This window comes from Bubalus kerabau, chromosome 4, assembly GCF_029407905.1.
Source record: "Bubalus kerabau isolate K-KA32 ecotype Philippines breed swamp buffalo chromosome 4, PCC_UOA_SB_1v2, whole genome shotgun sequence".
Taxonomy (NCBI): Eukaryota; Metazoa; Chordata; class Mammalia; order Artiodactyla; family Bovidae; genus Bubalus; species Bubalus kerabau.
In genome coordinates this window covers 162,373,601-162,397,900 of record NC_073627.1, presented here as the reverse complement: position 1 = coordinate 162,397,900, position 24,300 = coordinate 162,373,601, and the positions used below count along the sequence as shown (strand labels likewise).

General features: G+C 46.0%; 1 long non-coding RNA gene and 1 pseudogene across 1 annotated transcript; both read right to left on the bottom strand.

Moving 5' to 3' along the window:
* Positions 1-4,543: 4,543 nt before the first annotated feature.
* On the bottom strand, positions 4,544-12,217 carry LOC129650570 (uncharacterized). The gene is made up of 3 exons (XR_008713837.1): positions 11,006-12,217; positions 9,759-9,825; positions 4,544-7,883 (listed from the first exon to the last, which is right to left on the bottom strand). It is a non-coding gene; the product is annotated as an uncharacterized LOC129650570 (long non-coding RNA).
* A 37-nt stretch (positions 12,218-12,254) lies between these two features.
* On the bottom strand, positions 12,255-14,383 carry LOC129651031 (tumor necrosis factor receptor superfamily member 10C-like; annotated as a pseudogene).
* Between the last annotated feature and the right edge of the window lie 9,917 nt (positions 14,384-24,300).

Here is a 24,300-nt window from a genome sequence, read left to right as displayed (position 1 = left end):
TTGTGCACCTGCCTTAAAACCACCACAGGTAAATACTATTAATAATCTTGTTTTTTCCTCTTAACATTTTTAAACACTTTTTTCCAACATTTTTTCATTTCATTAATTATTTTGCTATGTTACTTTTGATAACTCCCTAACATACTGTATGGGTCTAACACCAGTAACTTAACCAGAATCCCATTGGGAACATTTTAATTCTTTTGAAGTTTTTGACATTTGAAGAATACTACAAAAACATTTTGTCACATAAATGTCTATATGTGTCTTAGTCACTCAGTTGTGTCCAACTCTTTGCAACCCACCAACTGTAGCTTGCCAGGCTCCTCTGTCCAGGGGATTCTCCAGACAAGAACATTGGAATGGGTTGCCATTCCCTTCTCCAGGGGATCTTCCCAACCCAGGGATTGAACCCAGGTCTCCTGCATTGCAGGCAGATTCCTCACCATCTGAGCCAGCGGGGAAGCCCAAATGTCTCTATAATCCATGATTATTTAACAAGGCTAATAGGTAGACTAAAATCCTCATTAGTGTGGAAATGGTTTCAGCAACTCAGAGGATGGAGCAAAAGCCAAGCGCTTAATAAGACATTGTCTGGACACTCTCCAGGGAGGGAGGGGTGGAAATCCTGGGAAGTGGTTTGCATCAGGAAGATTCCAGACTCCTGTGGGATCTTAGCATAATGGAGGACAGAGACAGCTGTCAAAGCCGGAGGCCTGTTGCTGTGATTCAGCAGGGACAGCATGAGGTGTGCCCGAGGGGACAGAAAAGAAAAGAAACCAGAGGAAGAGCAGTCAAGTGCTGAGACATGGTAAAACCTGAGTCTGAGGAGTCAAGAAAAAACAGGCCAAGATGACTCAGGACCCAGGAAAGGGATGGGTGAAAAGTCACTTCATGTTCTTGTGGAAATCTATTCCAAAAACTGAGTTTTGTATTTTCTATTTGTCCAACTCAAACTATTGGGGGATGTCAAAAAATCTTTAAAAGTTTATATGTATTTAATGAAATCCCATAGAGTGAATGTTTAACATCCAGGCAGAGAGACTGTGTGCACCCTGCTTATCTTTACTACTGGGGACAAATTTCTGGCCTTTAATCCTATTATCTTCAATTTATAAAATGGACATGACATTTTTCAGGTTTGCTTAAAGTTTAAGTTTTTTGAGCAAAGATTGTGGGCAACTTTGCTTAAAGGCTGTTTGGTTAACAGGACTTTTCAGGTGGTGCTAGTGGTAAAGAACCCTCCCTGTCAATGCAGGAGACCTAAGAGATGCTGGTTTCATCTCTGGGCCAAGAAGATCCTCTGGAAGAGAGCATGACAACCCACTCCAGTATTCTTGCCTGGCGAAGCCCATGAACAAAGAAGCCTGGTGGGCTAAGGGCCATAAGGTTGCAAAGAGTTACACATGACTGAAGCGACTTAGCATGCAGCAAGCACAAATGGTTGACAGGCCTTAGAAGGGAGAGGTTGGTTACTGCCCTGTAGGGACTAGAGGTTGTCCCCTGCCGATCAGGGCCGTGTACTCACATTCTAGGCTTCTTTCCTCCAAAAGAGACTTTGTTTCTATTCCAGAAGAAAATACAGGATATTTCTTACTGAGGAGGAGAGCAGGAGTTGATGTGTCAGCCATCTATTTAAGCTCTGAGTTTCATAACCTGGAATTGATGCATAAACCCCACTGCACACACAGGTACACGTGCCTCTACCCTCTCCCGCTTGGGGAACCAGGGCTAAGTGTACTCGGCAACGAAACAGTCTGATCCTCGATCCAGAGATCTCACGACGGGATGGTATGTGCACAGTTGGCTAGCACATATGTTTGTATGCATCCATATGCACTTGTATACTGGTATATACACACTACCCAGGTGAACATGCACACTCATAAAGACTCACATAAATAATGTGGTAAGGTAACTCACTAACTCACAAGTAGGGTCTCAGAGCTGTCAGATTTTCAGATAAAATACCGAGAAATGGATCAACAGAAGCAGTGGGATGTCTCAAGATCAGGCTAAAAGGATGGTGACTCCTCCCCAGCTCCCACACCCCACCCATCCCCACCGCATTGCTCACTTTCTCTGTTGAAACAAGCTGCCATGTTTTGCTCAGCCCTGTGGAGAGGCCTGGGCTTCCCTGGTGGCATTGGGGGTAACCAACCTGCTTGTCATTGCTAGAGACCTAAGAGTTGCCAGTTCAGTCCCTGAATCAGAAAGATCCCCTGGAGGAAGGCATGGCAATCCACTCCGGCATTCTTGCCTGGAGAGTCCCATGGACAGAGGGAGCCTGGTATAGGGTCGCAAAGGGTCTGACACAGCTGAAGCGACTTAGCATGTACACACACACATATGGAGAGGACTGGGCTTCCCTGGTGGCTCAGCCGTGAAGAATCCGCCTGCCAATGCAGGAGACTTGGGTTTGATCCTTGGGTTGGGAAAATCTGCTGGAGAAAGAAATAGCAACCCACTCCACTATTCTTGCCTGGAGAATTCCACGGACATAGGTGCCTGGTAGGCTACAGTCCACGGGGTTTCAAAGAGTCTGACACGCCTGAGTGACGACTAAACAGTAAATGGAGAGGCCCACAACACAAGGACAAAGGACAGCCTCCTGCCAACTGCCCCCAAGAACTGAATCCAGCCCCACCTCATGTGTAAGCTTGGAAGCACGTCCTTTTCCATTCAGGCCTTGAAGGGACCACAGCCCCAGTCTGGTGAGACTCAGTATCAGAGAACCAACCTACACTGAACCATTAGAAATGGTGATGTAATAAAGGCTGTGACAAACCTAGACGCCGTTTTAGAAAACAGAGACATCACTTTGCCGACAAAGACCCGTCTGGTCAGCGCTATAGTATTCCCAGTAGTCGTGTACGGACGTGAAAGCAGGACCATAAAGTAGGCTGAGCACCGAAGAACTGATGCTTGTTTAACCGTGGTGTTGGAGAAGACTCAGGAGAGTCCCTTCAACAGCAAGGAGATCAAACCAGTCAATCTTGAAGGAAACCAACCCTGAATATTCATTGGAAGGACTGATGCTGAAGCTAAAGCTCCAATACTTGGCCACCTGATGGGAAAAGCTTGAAAAGACACTTGAAAAGACTGATTCTGGGAAGGACTGAAGGCATGAAAAGAAGTGGTCGACAGGATGAGATGGTTGGATGGCATCACCGACTCAGTGGACATAAGTTAGAGCAAACTCTGCGAGATGGTGAAGGACAGGGAAGTCTGGCATGCTGCAGTCCATGGGGTCACAGAGTCGGACATGACTGAGTGACTGAACAACAACAATAAGGCTGTAGTGTTAAAACTCTATGTTTTAGGTTAATTTCCACTAATATGTGCTCTTACCTATCCTGTAAAACTGCTCAGATGCATCCCATATGTGAAATGTTAGTCGCTCAGTCATGTCCAACTTCTTGTGACCCCATGGACTGGGACTTGCCAGGCTCTTCTGTCCATGGGATTCTCCAGTCAAGAATACTGGAGTGGGTTGCCATTTCCTTCTCCAGGAGATCTTCCAGACCCCGGGATTGGACCTGTGGCTCCTGTATTGCAGGCAGACTCTTTATCATGTTAGCCACCAGGGAAGCTCAAGTCTGTTGATTATATAATATTGCCCCTAACACCCTCACCCCGCCCCCAACCCCCCGCCATCCCTCAGCTTCTCATAAAGTGTTAACAGACACAAAAACAAATGGAGGCCCAGTCAGTCTTCTCCATTCAATGACAACTTAGGTGATCTGATATAGGGGTCTCACACAGGCAACACTGCTTCTCAAGAATTTATTTTCAAGTAATTATAAATTCACCTCTTCCTCCTGATTTGTGATCTAAAATATTTTTCTTCCCATTCCTGATGTAATATGTTCACAGGCAGGAGTGGGGGCAGTCAGGGGGTGTGCAGCTCTGCTCGAGCACCTTTGCTCTGGGAAAGGGGACAGGGCTGGGACCACGGGGCTCCCCCAGGAAATCTAGGTGGGTGGGGGATCCTACCCTAAGGTCCAGGGGAAGGGAGTTGTGTCTCCATGAGGTTGCAGGGCTGAGCCACCAGACCCACTGTGATGAGGATGCAGAAAGGACAGCAGGGACAGAAGGGGAAGGTGGCCCCAGAGTGGCAGGAGGCTCACAAGTGAGGGGCCACTGAAGAACCCCAGCAAGCAGGGCCCCACCAGCCCTTCCCAACAGCTCTGTCAGAGCCAGTCTGCACCTCCAGGGAGCCCAGCAGGCCCAGACAGGACTCAGAGACACCACAGTGGGGAGGCTGTGCAGGAGCCTGACCAGGCTGGGGCCTCTCTCCCAGGGGAAAAGCGGGGAGGAGGTGACAGACGAGGGGCTGTGTTCAGGTCCCCCAGGAATCTGGCATCTGGAAATCTTGAGTCAGAGCAGGAGACACACCCATGCAAGATGAGCCTGAGGCATAAAGGGAGAAGGAAGGAGTGGGTCACACAGCAAGAACACACCCCTGTACCCTTCACTCAGAACTGCTCCAGAGAACCAGAGGATGGGGAAAAAACACACACATGCCTCTTTTTATATAAAATTACATATTTAATTTGGTCACAAATTCATAAAATTGTATATTTCATAACAGTTTGATAGTTTTTATACTTTTTATAACATTCCACATTTGTCAAAATGTATAAAACTATATATAAAATTATAATATTTGTATATAACATCACATATTTAATTTAGTCACAGTCATAAAATTGCATATTTATATAAAATTGCAAAATGTTTATGTAACTGCCATGTAATTTGGTCACAAATTCATCCAATTGCTTATTTATATAAAATTATAAAATTTGTATATAACATTGCAGATTTAATTTGGCCACAAATTCTTTAAATTGCATGTTTATAGAAAATTGCAAAATTTGTATATAACACTGAATATTCAATTTGGTTCAAAATCATAAAATTGCACATTTACATAAAATTATTTGTATATGACATTGCATGTTTATTAATTTTTTTATATTTAATGAATTTTAATTATCCAATTTTTAGATGAGATATAGTATTATGGTTGCTTTTTTATTTTTTAATTTAAATTTATTTTAATTAGAGGCTAATTACTTTACAATATTGTATTGGTTTTGCCATACATCAACATGAATCCACCACGGGTGTACACGTGGACATAACATATTAAAATTGGTCACAAATTCATTACTGAGGAGAAACCTGAACAGGCATCCAGTCTTCAAGTAAAACTTTAAATTGTCACATTTGCACTGGCATAAAGCAGTAATGCTTCCCGGATGGCTCAGCAGACAAAGAACTCGCCTGCAGTGCCGGAGACACAGGACACGCGGGTTCGATCCCTGGATCGGGAAGATCCCCTGGAGTAGGAAATGGCAACTCACTCCAGTATTCTTGCCTGGAGAATCGCATGGACAGAGGAGTCTGGCAGGCTTAGTTCACGGGGTCGCAAAGAGTCAGACACGACTGAGCGACTAAGCACCCACCGGGAAGCAACAAAGGAGTCAAGTTTCACGTTTCTTGAAGGTTCTCATTAGTAAAACACACAATAAATGGGTACAAATGAATACACATGACAAATACTGACAAGGCTGATACTCTAGATGGGCACTCAAGGAAGTCTTCTGAGAAAGGGACAAGTGACCTGACACTTGACTATGTATTTTTTAAACTGTTTTACAAATGCACATGCTTTTTGTAACATATAGGTGACAGTTTCAAATTTTATTGTATCTTATTTATTTTAGCTGTGCAGACTCTTCACTGCAGCACACAGGCTCCTCTAGCTGTGATGTGCAGGCTCTACAGCACATGGGCTCAGTTGCGGAGCACATGCTTAGTTGTGGTATGTGGGATCTCAGTTCCCCAACCAGAGACTGAACTCGGGCTCCTTGCATTGGGAGTGCAGAGTCTTAACCACTGAACCACCAGGGAAGTCCCAAGAATTCATTTCTATCTCCTTCTGGGGATGAAGGCAGAGTGTCCTGCACAGAAGGAACAGCAAAGACAGGAAATACCTGACTTCCAGGAGAGGGAGGGACATCAGGGCCAGAGGGATGTAGCACCAAGACCACAGGGGTCGGCCCTTCTCAAAACACAAGTGAACTCCACACACTGTATCCATTTGTACCTAAATTTTAGGCATTTCCAGTTTTGACCACACCAGTCACATCAACCTTAGGGAAGACAACATACAAACCTTGAGATGGACTAGACCAAAAACCTCCCTGAGAATTGCTTCTGCCATTAAATTATCCTGCAGTGATTGGAATACTACGGAGAAGGGTTTAGCAGAAGGTAAAAAAAAAATTTTTTTAATTAAAAAAAAAACCACCCTAATATAGCAGGAATTTTAGGTCAGTTCTCACAGTATTTAAGAATCAGCATTTCTGTGTCTTTTCTGCAGAAGGTCAAAGCTTACAGAGGGGCTGAGATTCTTAATCAGCCAATTCAAACACAAAAAGGCAATTCTGGGCTCAGAGCACCAGTATCAAGGGGGGCCCATCTAGTGCGGAGCAAGCCAACACTGAACATAACCCAGGAGCCCGTCCATTCTTCCTCCCAGAAACTATGGCAGATCCTTGTCCTCTGTTCCTTGAGCCCAGATGCAATGAAGGTCACTGATAAGAGCAGATGTGACACAGAAACTATCTGACACTCATATCTAACCCACGTCCCACCCTAACCTCCCAGATGAGCAGGAGGAAGCCCGGGGAATGACAGCCCAGTTCACGGTCACCAGACACAGCACGGGGGTGCCACTTCCCCTCCCTCTCTGCTCACTTGTTAACATCTCCCTATGAAAAATACAAATATTCACCCAACTATAAAGTTGACATGTTTAAAGCCTGGACCCTAAAGAAGTCGCCAGGCAATCCCAAAGTGGTCAAATTCCCCCAGCAGTGGGCTTGCTCTCCTTTATTGTTGTTGTTGTTTTGTAGGTTTTTGTTTGTTTGTTTTTGCCTCATGGCTCGTGGGATCTTACTTTTTTTTTGCCTCATGGCTTGTGGGATCTTACTTTCTCACCAGGGATTCAACTCAGGGCTCTCAGCGCAGAGTCCTAACCACTGAACAGCCAGGGAATGCCCTCCTTTTGTATTTCTAATTGCTTTGGATTGCCAGTACTCAACCAGGTAGCCCACATAAACCTAGAAATTATATTTGCAAAATGTTTTTCTACACATATAAATATATGCACAAACATAAAAGTACCAAGACATACAAGATGTTTGCACTTTAATCATGTATATTACAAGTTACGGGGCCTCCCTGGTGGCTCAGTCGGTAAGGAGTCTGCCTGCAGTGCAGGAGACCTAGGTTCCATCCCTGGGTAGGGAAGATCCCCTGGAGAAGGAAACGGCAACCCACTGCAGTACTCTTGCCTGGAGAAACCCCATGGACAAAAGAGCTTGGTGGGCGACAGTCCATAGGGTCGCAAAGAGTTGGACATGACTCAGTGACTAACATCTTCATTATAAGTTACATCATTAAATGCATACATACTAACATGAATGACAAATTTCAAACAAATACAAATAAAAACTAGAAGTCTATTAGGAGTGTGTCCTGAAATGAAAGATTGAAGCCCTCAAACGCTAAGGGCACAGCAGAGCCTGTCTCAATTTCTTCATAAACATGTTAATACTTTCCTGAGTTCAGCAGGCGCTCTTGAATTGTCTCTTTTGTCAACCTTTGCCCCAGCATTTCCAAGGCATCCATCAGGGTGTTGACTGAGGTCCCCTGTCCCTTCTTGGTGACTGGCAGCATTTCACACAAGGCATCCGGAGAGACCCAGGCCTATTCTCTGGTCACAAGGATCTCATTTCATGTGAGGCCCAACTGCCTCAGGAGCGAATCACAGAAGGAAAAGATAGCTGCAAAGCATAGCTTCAGGCCTAGGTTGGGGGAAAGTCACAGAGACAGAGTTGGAACAGGCTTTCACAAAGGCCAAGGACCCTCAATTCAGGCCTAGACTTCAGGATGGGAACCTGAGGAGCTCCCCCTGCTGGTAAGCCTGCTGCTCTGCGCCCCGACCTGCTTTCCAGCAGCAAACAAGCCACACAGGCACTGGGCTTGGACTTCACCAGCACCCAGCGCAGTTGGGGGCAGTCCAGGTCAGCAGTGAGTCCTGCCTCAAGCAGGGGATGAGGGCCCATCTGGAAGAGGAGACTGCTGTCACAGAGGGAAAAGGCATCTGTGATAGGAGATAGAGGGTGGGACAGCGAGGGGCAACAGACCTCAGAGGAGGGCACCTGCCTTTCTCAGGAGGGTGAGGCCCCCTGGCTGCCACCTCTGCACTGGGGACAAAGCAAAGGCCTGGAGGGAGGAAGGTCTCCGGCCTCACACCCCGCTCGGCCTCACTGCCTGACACTGCGGTGGAGCTGGATGGGGACAGACTCTGAGCAAGAATTTAACCTTAAAATGGAGCAAACACCACCCGCCTCATGGACTGTGCTGCAGATTCAACGCTGTGTGTGTGAAATGCTGTGCACACCACCATCCACAGTACATAAGGAGGGCACCCAACACAAGTTTATATTCTCTAACAGTTACACTGAAAACATGAAAAATAACAATACTAGTTTTCATAAAATATGGTACTAACTCAAAGTATTCTAAAAAAGTTCATTTCAATATGTAATATAGATAGCTAATGGGATGTGGCTTTATAACACAGAGAGCTCAATCCGGTGCTCTAAGGGAGGTGGGATGGGGGTGTTGGAAGGAGGCTCAAGAGGGAGGGGATATATGTGTACCTATGGCTGGTTCGTGTTGCTGTACAGCAGAAAGAAGCACAACATTGTGAAGCAATTATCCTCCAATTAAAAGTAAGTTAAGAATTTTTTTCACTGCAATATGTAGTGTTAGCTGCTCAGTTGTGTGTCTGACTCTTTGTGACTTCATGGACTGTAGCCTGTCAGGCTCCTCTGTCCATGAGATCCTCCAGGCAAGAATACTGGAGTGGGTTGCCATTCCCTTCTCCAGGGGATCTTCCTGACCCAGGGACTGAACCCTGTTCTCCTGCATTACAGGCGAACTCTTTACCATCTGAGCCACCAGGGAAGCCCCTCAACATGTAATGAATATACCAAAAAAAAAAAAAAACCTGTTAACAAGACAAATTACAGTCTTTTTTTCTACCAACTCCTTGAACTACAGTATCGAGTTATATACTACAGCTTATCAGATTTAGCCACAGTTCAGGTGCTCCACAGGGCTTCCCAGGTGGCACCAGTGGTAAAGAACCTGCTTGCTAATGCAGGAGATCTAAGAGGTGGGTTCGATCCCTGGGTTGGAATGATCCCTGGAGGAGGGCATGGTAACCCACTCCAGTATTCTTGCCTGGAGAATCCCATGGACTAAGGAGCCTGGCAGGCTACAGTCCATGGGGTTGCAAAGAGTTGGACATGATTAAAGAGACTTAGCATGCATGGATAGGCGCTCCACAGCCTCCCTGGGCCAGGGGGTGCCCTGCTGGACAGCACAACCTCTCGGATGTCTCAGAGTGGGTCAACCTGGCCCTGAGCAACCAGGGAGGAGAGAGGATGGTAGAGGAGGGAAGGACAGGGAGGTGTTAGGGGCCACTGTTAGAGGACAGAGGGGTGCAGGGTGGGAAAAAGAGGAGGGGGCAGGGAGGGAATTAGAGTCCTGATGGTTCAGGGACAAGCCATCCCCTTTCTGAGTTGCCCTAACCGCTATGGAGACAGAAATTAGGACACTGTCCCTCCTCCCTCCACTCCTGATCCCCTGCCCAGGAAAAAAACACTCACTTTCAGTGGTGTCTGTTGGAACCAGCAGCCATCTTCTCCTCTGAGATCCTTCAGGTGCTGCTGGTTTCTGTAAAACACAATGGAGAGAGCAGCCTTGGTCTTAACCGGGGATCCTAGGTTACAGAACTGAGCCTAGTAAACCTTGTTCTGAAATTCTGGCAGATGCAGCCGTAAGCAAATCAAAACCAATGCAGGATCTCTGAAGGGAGCGGACAAAAGAGTCGTTATTTTATATACGATTGTATTCTTATAAAACTCTAATGGTTCAACAATAGTACTTAAATGTGAATGTGTGGATGGATGACTGTTAAAAATTATGACAATAAATTCTATAATGAATTATGAGTTGGATACACTCATAAGGTTATAGAACATTGTAATACAAAGGTACAGCCTCAACAAGAAATGAGCAATTTACTGAAGAAAAACACACATGGAGTTGAGGTATTATAAAACTCTTAAAATGCTAACTCTTTTCATAAGAAAGATATAGAATAGCTAAAAGATCTCTTCCTCCTAGATTAATTTATAAATTAAGGTAATACTCAAAAACCTCAAAACTATTGAAATGATATGACCCCAAACTGTAAACGTCTCTGTATGTGTGTGTGTGTATACATAAATAATATACATATGTTTAGTCACTCAGTCATGTCTGACTCTTTGCGACCCCATGGACTGTAGCCTGCTGGGCTCCTCTGTCCATGGGGATTCTCCAGGCAAGAATACTGGAGTGGGTTGCCATGCCCTCCTCATACATATATATACACACACACACACACATATACATAGTGAAAATACTTCTATATGTTGACAAAGAAATTTTACTTCAAGTAGATTCAACTTAACAATACTTTTGAAATAAATGTGAAATTCCCACTATGATGAGGAATGGCTTAAAAGTATGTAACAGTCACACAGAAAAATATTATGTAGCTCTGACTCCATCACTGAGTCAGTCATGGGAGGAGTGATTACCCTTCGCCTGCCCTGTTCTAGATGAGGGATGTGGTGACAAGACAGATGAGAAGTAGCATCAGAGCTGCCAGTGGACCAGAACACGGGTTGGGGCTCCCTTCCCCTCCATGCCCTGGTCTCTCTCCAGAGCAGGGGGTGGGCTCCCTTCCCACCATGCCCCGGTCTCCCTCCATCACCACCTCCCCAGAGAAGAGGAGACCTGACCCACTGCCTCTCCCTGTCTCTACCACAGACCCAAGCAAGCAGAAGGGCCAGAGCCCCACACTCACCAACAGGCAGTATGCTTGCTGCATCTCGGGACTGGGCGTTGTTTCCTGCAGCTTCTTTTTCTGCCAAGGGACCAGAATGGAAAGTCAATCTCCATTGGTCAGCCTGTTGTTGTGTGCATGGTCCAGAGCCCCAGACCTTCCTGGGGGACATAAGTGCCAGAAAAGGGCCTTGAAAAAGCAAGGCACTGATCTACGAGTCACAAACCCACAAACCCCTACAGCTTCTGAGGGGACGCAGTAGGTTCTGCCTTCCCACCTACACCTGTGCTGTGCCCCCCAAGTGGGCATAGACTCAGCACATCTGGGCTCTGCTGATGGCACCCAGACTCTGGTGTGATGCTAAGGGGAACTGAGCACCCCTGCCTGACACCCCCCACACCCCAGGGCTACAGAGTGAGGGTGTCTCAAACAGTAAGGACAGGGCCAGCGCTGCCAACCAGCCTTAGGACAGCTCTCAGCAGACCAGTCTCCCTTCTACATTCAGCCTAGAGCCCCCAGGCCAGTTGAGAGAGTCAGGGACAACAGCATAGGACACACCGGGGACCGTGTCCACCCTGGGCTGTGTTGTGATGCAGTTACTGAGGGTCTGAGGCCGCCAGATGCTGGAGAAACCGATCACCTTGTGCCAGCACTCATTAAAGGGACCTAGAAGAGAAGAGACATCCACTGAGTGGTGGGGAGGGCGCTCTTGCCGCACCTCCCTTTCTAGGGACAGGGTGCAGGTTGGGGGCTCAGACACTGAACAAAGAGCCCCGGGCCTGTGACTGCAAGTGGGACATTCTGAATCTGGAGAACCCTCAGGGACGAGAAGAGAAGGGAGAAAATGAAGTAAAATGAAACCTATGTAAAATCTCTGTGCAGTGCTACTGAACCACCCTCTTCTCCTGCCTCCTCCCACCAGACTCGGCCAGGGGGAAGAGGGGACCGTCAGCTGAGTTGGGGGCCCGATGTGATCAGTTTTGTAGGACCAGGTGAGGTGGGAGGAGGAGGGGTTTCCTGGGGAACAAGATCAGAGACAAGCCAGGAAGAACAGGAGGATTGGGGAGATGGAGGAGGGAGCCAGCACCTCCTCCTTCCCTTCTAGAACCTTACTTTTAAAGCGGCACCATACCACACATCCGATTAGGAAAATGATTCCAGTTACAATTATTCCAATCATCAGCCTTGAAGGGCCTGAGGAGGGAGAGGGAGTGATGGGTAGTCTCTGGCTCATGGTTGCTAGCTCTCCAGGACCTGGGGCCTCCCCACGGGGCAGGGTACCTGATTCTTGGTCCACCACTTGATGTTGCTCCAGGGGGTACAGTCCATGACCATCACCTTCCCATCAGGGCACCTGGGTACAGACAGAGGGGGACCCATCAGGGACAGCTGGCTGGATGAGGAGAAAGAGGGGGAAGCTTCCTGTCCTGGGTCCCCTAACAAGACTGTGGAGGGGAGACAGGCTCTTGCTGTCTGCAGGGGAGGGTCCCCTCACTCCCCCTCCCTGGGTGGGAGAAGGATCCAAGATTGTGTACTGCGGCCCCCAGGCTCCTACTGAGTGTTCAGAGCTGTCCTTCAGGAGCTGGGCTTCCTCTTCAAGGCCCGCCTGGCCTCCCTGGGCTGTATGGGGAGCTCTGTGAGGGGGGGGTGCCTCGTCCAGCTCAAGGGTCAGAAGGGTGTGGGCACAAGTTTGACTCATTCTCCAGTCAAAGTTGAACACGAGGCCCTCTCATCCACCTGTTGACTCTTCCTACCAATCTCAGCCAACACTGGAGCATCAGAGGATAGTGAATTACTATTGGCCACCGAGTCCCCAAATAGGAAAGATTCAGGTGCTACTGGGGAACAAGGGGCTGGGTGTGAGGCCTGTCGAGTTGGCTCCGGTTTTATAGGAACCTTGAAGGAGCGCACTCATGGTCTCCTCATGACTTCTGTCTGCTGTCAGCACTTCGGTCTTTCTAGGCCCCTCCCGAGGAGACGTGGGAAGGGGCCACCGGGAAAGCCGTGCAGGACAAACAGTGGTGGTAGGGAGCACTGCTGCAGGCTCAGGAGACCCCACAGGCACAAGGGAGCTCTGGGAGGTGGGAGGGGCTTCACGGAAGCAGGAGAGAGAAATGGGTACAAGGAAACTCGGGTCTCCTGTGGGTTGGAAGCCCCCCTAGGCTCCTGTGTCTCACCCGGTGCTGCATTTTTGACAGAATTCAGGTGCATCTTCTCCACGGAAAGTGCCAGGTTTGCACTGACACTCAGTGTCCTTGGTCGGGGTGCAGCCATTTTTTTCTTCTTCTCCTAGAGACCAAAGATAAGGTTTTGAGGGTGTGTTTCCCTCGTATGTCTCTCAACCCTTCTTCACCACCCAGATCTCCATCCACTCAGTTGAAGAAGTAATTCGGAGGGCTTGCTGGGTGGTCCAGTGGCTAAGAATCCGCCTGTTAAAGCAGGGGACACAGGTTCCATCCCTGGTCTGGGAAGACCCCACATGTTGCGGGGCAGCTAAGCCCGTGTGCCACAACTACTGATCCTGTGCTCTAGGGCCTGTGCACCACGATGAGAAGCAACAAGGAGCAGCCCCCCTCACCACAACTAGAGAAAGCCCTTGTTCCGCAACAAAGACCCAGAACAGCTAAAAATAAATGAGTTAATCTTTTTTTTAAAGTAATTTTGGGGGCATTTTCTGTGGCAACACACATACACCATCCATAGAACAGCCACTGTTCACGTGTCGCCAACCGAGGCATACAAAAGGCACTGTGCATCATTACAGATTGCATCAGGGTTAGGAAGCAAAATGTTTTAGATCACAAATAAGGAGCAAGAAGTGGGCTGGGGTGAGGTGTAATCTGAGATGCTGTGGATGGAGAGGAACCCTTGGTTGATGTCCCAACGGGTGATGCCCTGCTGGAGAGGCAGAGGGACCTCAGGTCATGAAGGCTGAAAGAGGCTGAGACCCCAGAGTAGAGGGCATGGCGCCCGCAGGAGCCTGGCCCAGGATCAGACACATCACACAGCTCAAACCCAGCCCTGCCCCACTCCCCCAGGCCTTCTGCACTGTTACCATCCAGCCCCCTCCATCAAGGGACACGTTATTCTCCTCTTTCCAGCTGATGTTCTGAAAGACTTCCCTACCAGTTGAAATGCGTTATGCAAGTAACTTCTGTTTTCATTATTTTACTGACCTAAGACAGGATGAAGACCTAGCTGGGCTGGAAATCAGGTCTCTGACTCCTCGTCCCATTTAAATCCCATCTCATCACCCAGCACCCTAACTGCAGGCATGCGGGACCACAGGCTCTGTACCTGATTTGCAAGTCGTGCAAGGTAAGCAAGAAGGGAGGGTGTTTGAATGATTGGTGTAATCCCATTGGTGCATGGGGCACAACCTCCAATGGCTTCTTCCATATAGAATCCTGGGAAGGAAGGGAAAAGCTGGTGAGAAAATCCCCACAGGATTCCCTGAGGCTGGCAGTGTGGCTGCGGAGGCCTCTTTTGGCCATCTGTGGAATCCACAAGGGGAACTCTCCTCAACCGGGCTCTCATCTTTTGATTCTTCATCTACCACATACCCTAGACCAGTACTGCCAACAGAAATATATTACAAGCCACACATCCAAGTCACACTCATAGCTGGCACATTAAACAGTAAAAAGAAAGGTCAGGAGCTTCCCTGGTGGCTCAGTGGTAAAGAATCTCCCTGCCTATGCAGAATACATGGGTTCGATCCCTGGTCTGAGAAGATCACACATGCTGCAGAGCAGCTAAGCCCACGAGTCACAAACACTGAGCCTGCACTCTACAGCTCGGGAGCCACCACCACTGAGCACACAGGCTGAAACTACTGCAGCCCGTGCACCCGAGAGTCTGTGCTCTGCAACAGGAGAAGCCCCCCAGGGAGAAGCTCAAGTACCGCAACTGGAGAGCAGGACCCGCTCTCCACAACTAGAGAGAGCCCGTGCAGCAACACAGCCTCAGCACAGCCAAAAATAAATACACAGACATGAAGACAAGGGTTGGAGACCAGTCTTAGAATCTACCTGGTGGACATAACTTCTGCTGGGGGCTCCGTTCCAGTGGGGCTGATGAGTGCTGGTGAATTTCATCCTTCCTTACAGATATGGCTGAAGCAGCTTTGACCTATGGGGACAAAGAAGGGACAGGCATGAGTGGCTTCCACACTCTCACCCCTTCTAGGATCCACCCCACATTTCCTTGACCACTACCTGCAAAATGAAACAGAACTGGGACCTTTCTTCCCAGCTCTGAACTCTCATTCATGTTTGTTCTTTGGCCTTTTGTGCTAGCAAATAACTTACACTTAAGTTTTTTCCCCTGTATTTTTTCCTCTTAAAATGTTTATTCCAGAAAGTATGTGCTCAGATACGTCCAACTCTTTGCAACCCCATGGACTGTAGTCCATCAGGGTCCTCTGTCCATGGGATTCTCCCAGCAAGAATTTTGGAGTGAGTTGCCATTTCCTCCTCCAGGGATCTTCCCGACCCAGGGATCAAACTTCAGTCTCTTGCATCTCCTGTGTTGGCAGGCTGGTTCTTTACCACTAGCACCACCTGGGAAGCCCAGAAAGTATGGGCAAGGAAAATTTTTTTTATAAGGATACAGAAAGCATAGAGATCCCCTTGATTAGAGAAAACATCCATTATTTTGTGTCTTGACTTCTTCTATTTGACCACGTGTGAATACTCTCAGGCTCTCTCTCTTTCTCACAGTGCGTGCACACACACACACACACACACACACATTTTCACAAATGAGGGTTCTGCCATTAATACAATTTTTCATAATCAGGATATAGAATCATATATTGAGTAATGGACTTATGGCTTTAATCCAACAAGCGGTCCCCAAAAGGCAGCTGTCAGTGTTCCACAAAATACCAGAATCACATGGAGAAAGAAGAAATTGCAATATAGGGTTTTTAGCCAAGTCTCTGTGCTAAAAATGACAGAATGGGGCCAGTCTGAAATCACTGGAGTCTGAGGATTCCACCAGGATTAATGTGTTGATTATAGTGTTCTGACGTTCAGGATTGTCTTGTCATTTGTGGGGAGACTGCCCTCATTTGTGGGAAATACACATTCAACTGTCCAGTCATGGGATCTGTCATGTCAGCAGCTATGTTTCAGATGATACAGGAAACAAAGGGTTTTGTATAGTTTTGTAACTTTAATCTGGGAGTGATTTAAAGTAGAAAATGACATGAAGAGGAAAAAAAAGAAAGAAAAACAAAGTGAAAATGGAAACAGCTTATGTTGAGCCCAGTTCAACTGCCTGCATCTAAACAAGATAAAATGCCATCAGTTAAATATTTGGGGACAGCTAAGCTCATATGTGTCCCCTAATCATCCTTTCCCCAGTCTGGGCCTCCTCCGAGTCACCCCAAATTGGTGGACTCTCCCTTCCCTGCCCTCACAATCCTATGCCTTCCTTTCTTCCCTGGTTCTCCTCTCACAGACTCTCTCCCTCAATGTTTTGTTACGAACAGTTTCAAACATCCAACAAAGTTCTAAGATTCATTCATTAAACTCTTACATGCTCACCACCTAAGTTCTGTAACTTAGGTGTATCACATATTTCTTTCTCTATCCATCCCCCTCTGTCCATTCTCCTGTCTTATTTTTATGATGAAATTCATATCTGCAACTCTTAATACATCGGCATTATGTCAGTAACTCAAGCTCAATATTTCTTTACAGTTTACGTCAATGTTAAGATTTCCAAAGAAAGACGTGCACAATCTTACAGGAACCATTCAAAGAGTTTTTTGGTTTTTTTTCAATGCATACAGTTGGGAAATCCAAACCCTCTATCTAGATCATGGAAATTAGCTTGCTTCAAAACATTCTCTCATGCCCCTTCCTCAGTTATCCTAATCTCTAATGTGACCCCAAGAGGGAGTGGCCTTCATCATATGGAGGAAGGTCCCTTTTCTGACAGTAAAGAATCTGCCTGCAACGCAGGAGACCCAGGTTCAATCCCTGTGTCAGGAAGATGCCCTGGAGAAGGGAATGGCAATCCACTCCAGTATTCTTGCCTAGAGAATTCCATGGACAGAGGAGCCTGGCAGGCTACAGTCCATGGGGTTGCAAATTGTTGGGACACGATTGAGCAACTAACACTTTCCCCTTTTCATTACAGGGGGTTAAGTGTCAGTTCAAATTCTTTTTCTGCATCTGTTAAGCTGTTCGTAGTTTTTCTCCTGTACACTGGGGTGTGTGTGTCTGTGTGTGTGTGTGTGTGTGTGTGTTTTAAATTTTTAATTAGAGGAGAGTTACTTTATGTGATGTTTCTGGCATAGTTTTTAAAGATCTATTTATGAAGCCACTGCAATGAGAAACCTGGGCACTGCACTGAAGAGCAGCCCCTGCTCTCTGCAACTAGAACAAGTCCACGTGCAGCAATGAAGACCTACTGCAGCCAAAAATGTAAATAAATAAATGGATCATATGAAATATTTTTTCAGTTAGGAAAAATAAAACAAAGACTGACCCACAACATCAGATCAAAACTACTGAATTCCAGGAACCAAAGCTGGATGCACCTGTGCCCAAGTGTGTGTGTGTAGATGGGTTACAGTAAAAATACACTTGTATATTTACAAGTACAAAATATGCTTGGTGGGTTGACCCAGATTCTACTCTTCTAGAAAGTCACCTACTAACGTCATCAGAAAACATATATGGTTTTATTTTCAAATATATACAATGTAATACTTTTGAAAAAAATCAGAAATGTTTAGTTTTAGGAGGATTTTTACTAAATATTATAACCACCACACAGTGGAATACATGCAGCCTTTATTCAATCATACAACAACCATAGGAGCACCCGCTCTGTGATGCCTGCTTGAGGTTTCAGGAATATATTGACAGCTAGTGAAAACAAGACAGGTAATAAGTAACACAACATCTCTTAGAGCAACCAGTCTACCACAGCTGGCTCCCTTCCCCTCCATGAACCTGATCTCCCTCCTTCACCACTTCCTCTTGGGGCAGAAGATCGAACCAGAACAGCCTTTTCCAGTTTCTACTGCAGTCCTGGGCAAGCAGAAGGGCCAGGGCCCCACGAGGTCCATCACACGCTCATCAGCATGGACTCTGTTGTTTTTCTAGCTTTAGTTTCATTACTTTCTGTTCTAATCTGTACTACTTCCTTCCTCTGTTTACCTTTAGTATGTTCTTCATTTTCTAGTGTCTCACTGTATAGTATTAGGTTATTGATTTGAGATTTTTCTTCTTCCTGAATGCAGTCATTTATAGGCATAAATTTCTTTCTAAGTTTTCAGCTGCTTTAGCTATATCCCATAAGTGTTGGTATACGGTATCTTCAGTTTCATTCATCTTAAAAGATTTTACAATTTCTTTTTTGATATCTTCTTTGACTAATTGGTTATTTGAAAGTGTGTTGTTTAAATTTGATCATAGCTGTGAAGTTCCCCAATTCCTTCCTGTTCGTGATTTTTAATTTCATTCCATTGTGGTGGGAGGGTATGTGTTCTATTATGCCTCTCCTTTTAAATATATTGATATTTGTTTTATGAGCTAGTATATGGTTTATTCTGGAGAATGTTCCATGCACACTTGAGAAGAATGTATTTTGTTATTGACTGGAGTATTCAATAGATGTCCGTTGGTCTAATTGTTTTATAATGTTGTTCAAGTCGACTATTTTCCCGTTGATCTTCTTTCGGTTTATTATGAATCCTTACAGATTAAGGAAATTACATTTCTAAGTGTGATTTGTGTTCTGAGTACTTTTTTTCTAGTTTGTTTTTATCTTTGTCATGATTTCTTCCCTTTGGCTTTCTTCTTAATTTTTATATAGCTTTGGGCAAGTTTTATAATTTGTTTTCATACTAAAGAAGTTCTTCCCCTCTCCAAAGTGGTAAGACATTTTTTCTCATATTTTTGCAGTACTCTTCTGGTTTCATATATTACAATTCATTCATTGATCCACCTACTTTTAATTATCCAATAAGAAGAGCATAAGGAAGAAACATCATTCTTTTTCAGAAGGCATCCTAGTTGCTGTATCATCATTATTGAAGAGTGAATTTTTTATCATTAATAGGAAGTGTCATCACCATAACACATTATTAAGGAAAGGTTTTAAAGGTTGGGTTTTTTTAAGAGCATCTTAATTATTAATAAATATGAATTACATGAGAGAGACAGATCCTGCAAGGAAGACTGAGGTCATCTGAAGGAGGAGAGCCCGGGAGGTGAAGGTCAAGCCTAGGGACATGGGGTCCCGGGTTGTGACAGCTCTTCCACGTCTTCAGCTCAGTTCCAGATCACAGAGCCCCTTCCTGTGGGTCACTGTTTGACTCGCTACAGGTCGGACCCATTTTTCCTCTTGTTTTCCCGCCAGGGCCCAATGGCATGAGCTTTGTTTGAAGGCTCTTCCCTCATCACTGTATTTTGTCTGTGCCTCTTTGTGTCTCTTAATGACTAGGAGCTCCTTGAGAACCAGAATTAGGACTTCCTTCTCTAAGTTCTAGAGGCCCAGGTGGTGCTGTTCAATAGAGTAATCACCAGGTCCTTATGGGAGTGGAGCACTTCAAACAACTTCTCTGAATCAAGATGTGTTGCAAGTGAAAAATACATTCTGAATTTCAAAGACAGTATTTAAGAAAAAAAGTCCAGCAATGTTTTATATTGATTGTTGTTGTTTAGTCACTAAGTCATGTCCAACTGTTTGCGACCCCATGGACTGTAGCCTGCCAGGATCCTCTATCCATGGGATTCTCCAGGCAAGAATACTGGAGTGGGTAGCCACTGCCTTCTCCAGGGGATCAGGGGATCATTCCCTTCTCAGGGGATTTTCCCGACCCAGGGGTGAAACCTGGGTCTCCCGTGTGGCAGACAGATTCTTTACCATCTGAGCCACCAGGGAAACTCCTGAGCTTCCCTGTACCCCATTTTCTCCCCTCTTCCTATAGAGCCCCAACCGCCCCCAGGCTTTCCCATGCTGGTGGGGTCTTCTGGGGCTGCAGAGGCCCCTCCTTATCCGACTGTGTGGCCCCACACTGCCCCTTGCAGTGTCCATCCCCACACCTCTTCAACACATTTCCCCTTAGGCCAAGCTAGCTTCTCCACTGGGCACAGCAGGCTGCAGGTTAGAGCCCATGATCCCATCAGTGGCCCACGAAAAATTTTTCAGTATATATGTAGAATCTAGAGAAATGGTACAGATGAACCTATTGCAGGGCAGGAGGAGAGACACAAATGTATAGGACACACATCTGGACATGGGATGGGGGTGGAGGTGGGGGAGGGAGGGATGGGATGAACTGGGAGATTGGGATTGACATATATACACCGCCACGTGTAAAATAAATAACTAGTGGGAACCTGCTGCATAGCACAGGGAATTCAGCTTCATTCTCTGTGATGACCTAGAGGATTGGGGAGGTCCAAGAGGGAGGGCTATGTGTATACATATAGCTGATTCATTTCATTGTACAGCAGAAAATAATACAATATTGTAAAGCAATTATACTCCAATTTTTAAAAAAAATCTTGAAATCATACAAAACTATTTGCATAGAGTTCAGTCTCAGTTATATTCATCTTTATACCTATTGAGTCCTAAATATAATCTTTAATTGTTTTTGTAAGCAAGAAGGGGCCTAGAAAGACCAAAGGTGCTGACAGCAGACAGAAGTCATAATGAGGCCACGAGTGTGCTCCTTCAAGGTTCCCATAAAACCCTGAGCCAACTTGACTGGCCTCACACCCAGCCCTGTTCTCCAGTAGCACCTGAATCTTTCCTATTTAGGGACTTGAAGGTCAATAGTAATTCGCTGTCCTCTGACACTCCAGTGTTGGCTGAGGTTGGCAGGAAGAGTCAACAGGTGGAGGACGCGAGGGCCTCGTATTTAAAGCTTGACTGAAGCATGAAGCTCAGCTTGTGCCCACACCCTTGTGACCCTTGACCTAGATGAGGCCTCCCCTCACAGGACTCCTCCTGCAGCCCAGGGAGGCCAGGGTGGGCCTTGCAGAGGCCCTGCAAGGACAGCTCTGAACACTCAGCAGGAGCCCGGGGGCTGCAGGGCACAAGCCTGGATCCTTTTCCCGCCCAATGAGGGGGAGTGAAGGGATCATGACCTGCAGACAGCAGGAGCCTGTCCCCTCTCCTCTGTCTTGTCAGAAGACCTGGGACAGGAGGTTGCCCCTTCCTTCTCCTCATCCAGCCAGCTGTCCCTGATGGGTCCTCTACGTCATCCCTGTGTCTGTACCCAGGTGCCCTGAGGAAGCTCATGGCCATGGCCTATACCCCCTGGAGCAATGTCAAGTGTGTGGACCAAGAATCAGGTACCCCGGCCCATGAGGAGACTCCCTCTCCCTCCTCAAGCAGTTCACACACACATACACACACTCACACACACACTTTTACAAATAAGCATTATACATAGTGCAAACAAACAAAAAATCAGATTACAGGATCAAATGTTAAGGAACTATCCTCAGGTTTTAAAAGACATTGATCTTTTGTGTATTAACTATAGGGTTTGTTTTGTGAAGCCCAAGAATACTGAAGTGGGTAGCCTGTCCATTCTCCAGGGGAACCTCCCAACCCAGGAATTGAATCGGAGTCTCCTGCATTGCAGGGGAGTCTTTACCAGCTGAGCTACCCAGGAAGCCCCACATATGACAACTTATATCTATAACAGTCTATTTTAAGTTGATAACAAGTGTGACCCCATTCTAAAGCTCATCATTTTTAGTCTCCTACGCCCAACATTGTACATTTTTGATGTCACTTTTCACATCTTTTCATCTTGAATATTCCTTTGTTAATTATTGTAATCATAGTTATTTTTACTGCTTTTGTCTTTAAGCTTCATATTAGCTTTATAAGTAATCAAACCAGTACTGTTACTAAATATTTACCTTCCAGTGAAATTTATTCTTTCTTATCTGTTCTTGTTATTATTTAATGGCTTTTATTTTCAGCTTAAAAAAATTCTTTTAACATCTGTTTTAAGGCCAGTTTAGTGATTAACTCCTTTAGCTTTTGTTTGGTAACCATAACCATAATGTGCTCAGTCATGTCCGACTTTTTGGAGCCCACCAGGCTCCTCTGCCCGTGGAATTTTCCAGGCGAGAATACTGGAGTGAGTTGCCATGTCCTCCTCCAGAGGATCTTCCCCACCCAGGGATGGAACCTGCATCTCCCGAGTCTCCTGAATTGGCAGGCGAGTTCTTTACCACTCCTGACCATTCTTTAGGGCCAGCTGTCTGGAAAACTGTTTCTCTCTCTTCGATTAATGAATAATCACTTTGCCATGTAGAGTATTACTGGTTAGAGGTTTTTTTCCTTTTAGCATTTTGAATATATTGTGCCACTTCCTTCTGACTTGCAATTTTTGTGCTGAAAAGTCTGTTGATAGCCTTATGGGGGTTCCCTTGTATGTAACAAGTTGTTTTTCTTTTGCTGTTTTTAATATTCTCTCCATTATCTTTAACTTTTGACATTTTAATTATAATGTGTCTTAGTAAGGATCTCTTTAAGGCAGCAGCAGCAGTAGCAGCAATGATCTCTTTAAGGCCCTTATTTGGAACTTTCTGAGCTTCCTGTATCTAGATGTCTGATTCCTTCCCCACATTAGGTAAGTTTTCAGCCATTATTTAATCAAATAAGTTTTCTGCCCCTTTCTAGTTCTCCTTTGGAGCCCTATAATGCAGTATTGCCCTATAATGTCCTTTAATGTTGTCCCATAAGTTCCTGAAGCTATCTTCACTTGATTTCATTCTTTTTCTTCTCTGATGTTCTGATTGGGCAAGTTCCACTGCTTTGTCTTTTTTTAAAACATTTTGAAAAATATATATTTGTCTATTTGGTTGCATCAGGTCTTAGTTTTGTCATGTGGCTCTTTTGTTGCAGTGCATGGACTCTCAGGTTGTGGTGTGTGAGCTCAGCAGTCGCAGCGTGCGCTTAGTTGCACTGTGGCATATGGGACCTCAGTTCCCTGACCAGGGACTGAACCTACATCTTCTGCATTGCTTTCTGGTAGCTCAGCTGGTAAAGAATCCACTTGCAGTGCAGGGGACCTCAGTTCAATTCCTGGGTCGGGAAGATCTGCTAGAGAAGGGATAGGCTACCCACTCCAGTAATCTTGGGCTTTCCTGATGGCTCATCTGGTAAAGGATCCGCCTGCAATGCGGGAGACCTGGGTTTGATCCTTGGGTTGAGAGAAACCCCTGGAGAAGGGAACGGCTATCCATTCCAGCATTCTGGCCTGGAGAATTTCATGGACTGTATAGTCCAGTTCAGTTCAGTCGCTCAGTTGTGTCCAACTCTTTGCGATCCCATGTATTGCAACACGCCAGGCCTCCCTGTCCATCACCAACTCCCGTTCACTCAAACTCATGTCCATGGAGTCAGTGATGCCATCCAGCCATCTCATCCCCTTCTCCTCCTGCCCCCAATACCTCCCAGCATCAGAGTCTTTTCCAATGAGTCAAAACTTCGCATGAGGTGGCCAAAGACCTGGAGATTCAGCTTTAGCATCAGTCCTTCCAAAGAACACCCAGGACTGATCTCCTTCAGAATGGACTGGTTGGATCTCCTTGCAGTCCATGGGACTCTTAAGAGTCTTCTCCGACACCACAGTTCGAAGGCATCAATTCTTTGGCGCTCAACTTTCTTCACAGTCCAACTCTCACATCCGTACATGACCACTGGAAAAACCATAGCCTTGACTAGACGGACTTTGTTGGCTAAGTAATGTCTCCGCTTTTCAATATGCTACCTAGGTTGGTCATAACTTTCCTTCCAAGGAGTGTCTTTTAATTTCATGGCTGCAATCACCATCTGCAGTGATTTTGGAGCCCCAAAAAATAAAGTCTGACACTGTTTCCCCATCTATTTCCCATGAAGTGATGGGACCAGATGCCATGATCTTCGCTTTCTGAATGTTGAGCTTTAAGCCAACTTTTTCACTCTCCTCTTTCACTTTCATCAAGAGGCTTCTTAGTTCCTCTTCACTTTCTGCCATAAGGGTAGTGTCATCTGCATATCTGAGGTTATTGATGTTTCTCCCGGCAATCTTGATTCCAGCTTGTGCTTCTTCCAGCCCAGGGTTTCTCATGATGTACTCTGCATAGAAGTTAAATAAGCAGGGTGACAATATACAGCCGTGACGTACTCCTTTTCCTATTTGGAACCAGTCTGTTGTTCCATGTCCAGTTCTAACTGTTGCTTCCTGACCTGCATACAGTTTCTCAAGAGGCAGGTCAGGTGGTCTGGTAGTCCCAACTCTTTCAGAATTTTCCACAGTTTATCGTGATCCACAGAGT